This window comes from Vigna radiata, chromosome 9 (assembly GCF_000741045.1).
Source record: "Vigna radiata var. radiata cultivar VC1973A chromosome 9, Vradiata_ver6, whole genome shotgun sequence".
Lineage (NCBI taxonomy): Eukaryota > Viridiplantae > Streptophyta > Magnoliopsida > Fabales > Fabaceae > Vigna > Vigna radiata.
The window spans coordinates 13,840,081-13,843,114 of record NC_028359.1 but is presented as its reverse complement, the minus strand read 5'-3'; positions in this window follow the sequence as shown (position 1 = coordinate 13,843,114).

Sequence of the window (3,034 nt, the reverse complement as noted above, 5' to 3'; positions counted from 1 at the left end):
GGGCCCAAAAAACCAAAAAAATATTTTTGTTTCTTTATTTTCTTGTTCTTGGGATAGTTAAACATTTTGCAAACCACATCTTTATTCGCGCATTTAATTAAAGGTACTGCCTTTGGGCAGGCGTTGTAGGGTGCTAACACCTTCCCTACGCGTAATCGACTCCCGAACTCAATCTTTGGTTTTCGTGGACCGTGTCTTATATTTTTATGGTTTTTTCCATAGTTTTCCAGGATAAACTATGGTGGCGACTCCAAAAAATTTTTTCAAATATAATTAATTTTCTTTTTGGATCGTCATCTCGTCGCAAAATCGGTTGCGACAGATGGCGACTCCACTGGGGACGTGTGAGAGTTAGGCCATTTAATTAGATGCGCGAATTCGATGTGGTTTTGCTTTGTGTTTTTCTTTCCCTTTTCTCTATCTATGCTTGATATTTGGAATAACTGCAATAACTGTTGAATATTGAACCCTAAGCTAGAAAACATGTTATATCTGCCTGGGAATCTTCTGGTTGTTTTGCAGGTGAGGGTTTGGGTGCATTGCATTCTCCCTTCACACACACACACATATTATGCATCTATTGAGTGAGGCCCTATACCCGGGTCTGAGCGTAACTTAGAATTAGAGGAGTTGTGTAGCGGTGTCACTCTGGGATGTACTTCCTGTTTGGCTATCGTGAGAACTCCAGCTAGAGTCTGTTCTCTTCATTTGTGTTTCCACACCTAGTTGATTACTCGACTGTTGTGGAGATGCTGTGGAGGGGGCCATAGCTCTAGTAACCATTGATCCTTAGGCTCAGGGAACCATCCTGGTGAGTTTGCATATACTCGACCTTAAATCTGAAATATCGAACCTTCACTAGGGCACAAAGGGAGATGTGTGTATCCTTATAACCCTCACTTTTGCTTAATAAAATCAAGCACCTCGTACATATCACTGCATTCTTTCTTTGTTGCTTGTGTTTTTGTGGTCTTGTCAAAATTTTGTGAGTTCTAGTCAAGAAATTATAAAGTNGTAATGACGGTAAAAATGGAAATTAACATGGGATTTTGAGTCAAGGGGCATTCAAGTTTGAACTTTTTGAAGAAAAGCATATGCATTGAAGTCAATGGGGGGCAATATCAATCTCTTGAGGGATANGAAAAAGATGACCTTAAAAAAATGCATTCAGGAATGGGTGGAATTTGTTGATCCTGTCAGAGGTGGAGGTCCAGACAACAACAATTATTTTTTTAGCCCAACACTATGACCCATTTCTAGTTGATGCCAACAATAGAAGAATTCGACGAGACCTCAGATGTATTCCTCAAGGGAAACACTTCATACCACCTTGGGCAGTATATACCTGATTTGCAGCTAGCAAGGATAACGAAAGTGTCCCCTATGAAGTTAAAGAGTGAATTCATACTTAAAGGTACAACAAGGGACCTTCCTCAAGGATACCTATGGTGGTTCTTGCATTGATTAACCTAGGAGGAAAAGTGGGAAACATTTACGGATGTACTGGCTCTTATCCTCTACGGTGTTATTCTCTTTCCTAACACCAGGAATTTTGTTGACTATGTCGCCATTAATGCATTTACGGAATACAAAGTTTGCTCTGAGAATACAATCATGGTTGTCCTAGCTGAAGTTCATTTGACCCTTAATCAGTGTTACGAGCCAAAGACAAGAAAAAGATTATGTTGTTTATTGGTGTCGTATGTATGGTTCATCTCTTACATGAGTAAGGGAGTCTTAAATGTTACGTGTCCCCTCAGTGAATTACTACAGCGTAAACCAAAGATGAAAGGGGCAAATGAATAAACACAGCTCTATGCAGGCTCAGAAGAGGAAAAGTTTAAATGGCATGTCTATTGGTAGCAAATATCATGTATGCACGTCGTTGCAGGAATTACCCTATTGTTCCCCTCATGGGTATCCATTGTTATGTGTGTGTCAAAAAAAAAAAAGAAAAAAGAGGAGAAAAAGAGAAAAAGAAACAAAAGAAAAAAAAAACAAGAACAAAAAGAAGAAAGAAAAAAAAGAATACAAAAAAAAGAAAGAAAAATAATTTGGGTATCCTATGAGAGGGTCGCCAACACCTGCATATCTTGCCACATTGCAGATCTTCTGAGGAAGAGACCTTTACTAAAATGCTTCATGCTAGGGACGCTTGGGGCAACGTGGTTCGCTTGGAGAGATGCCCAAGATCATGGACTATTAGCGAAAGATTCCCTTAGCCAAATTGATCAAGAAGAGGTTTAAGACAATCAAGTTGCCATTCAAGTTAATTTCTCCTTACCTGCACTGCGAGAAACAAGTTCATAATGCTAAGCAACGGGTGAGAGCAGTGGTGGCAAAATTGAAGGAGGAACGACGTCGTCGAGCTAAAAAAAAGAAGGCATCAAAAAGCTGGTGATTCAGAAGGAAAAGTATGTTGTTGAACAAAGGGCGAGCTACAGAGTTCGAAGAGAGGCCTAAGATCATGGACCATTAACGAAAAATTTCCCTTAGCCAGATTGATCACAAAGAGGGTTAATACAGTCAAGTTGCCATCCAAGTTAATTTCTCCTGACCCAAATGGTGAAAAGTAATTTCACAATGATGAACAACATGTGAAAGCAGCAATGGCCAAATTGAAGAAAGAATATTGGCATCGAGCTAAAAAGGAGACATCAAGAATTGATAATTCAAATGAAGGAACATGTTGTTGAACAAGGGTGAGTTATCGAGATTTGGAAGAGAATTTTCTCACAACTACCTTCCCAGCCAACGAACCCATTGAGGCTGCATTGCCGATATTTTAACCTGCTTAAGGGGATTGAAACTTTCCTCAATTGTTGCAAGATCCGATCGGAGAAATGAAGAATTTGATGGATAAGACCCCAGGATAGTTGACCAAGACTTCATATGCCTCACATTTTGTGAACTTCTGAATGATGGGCCATCCTATTGACTCAGTCTTGTGTTAATTTCCAAATTATACCGGGGCAATCTTTTCATGGTTTTATAATTTCTGACTAGAGCATTTGAACTACATGGTCTTCTCTTT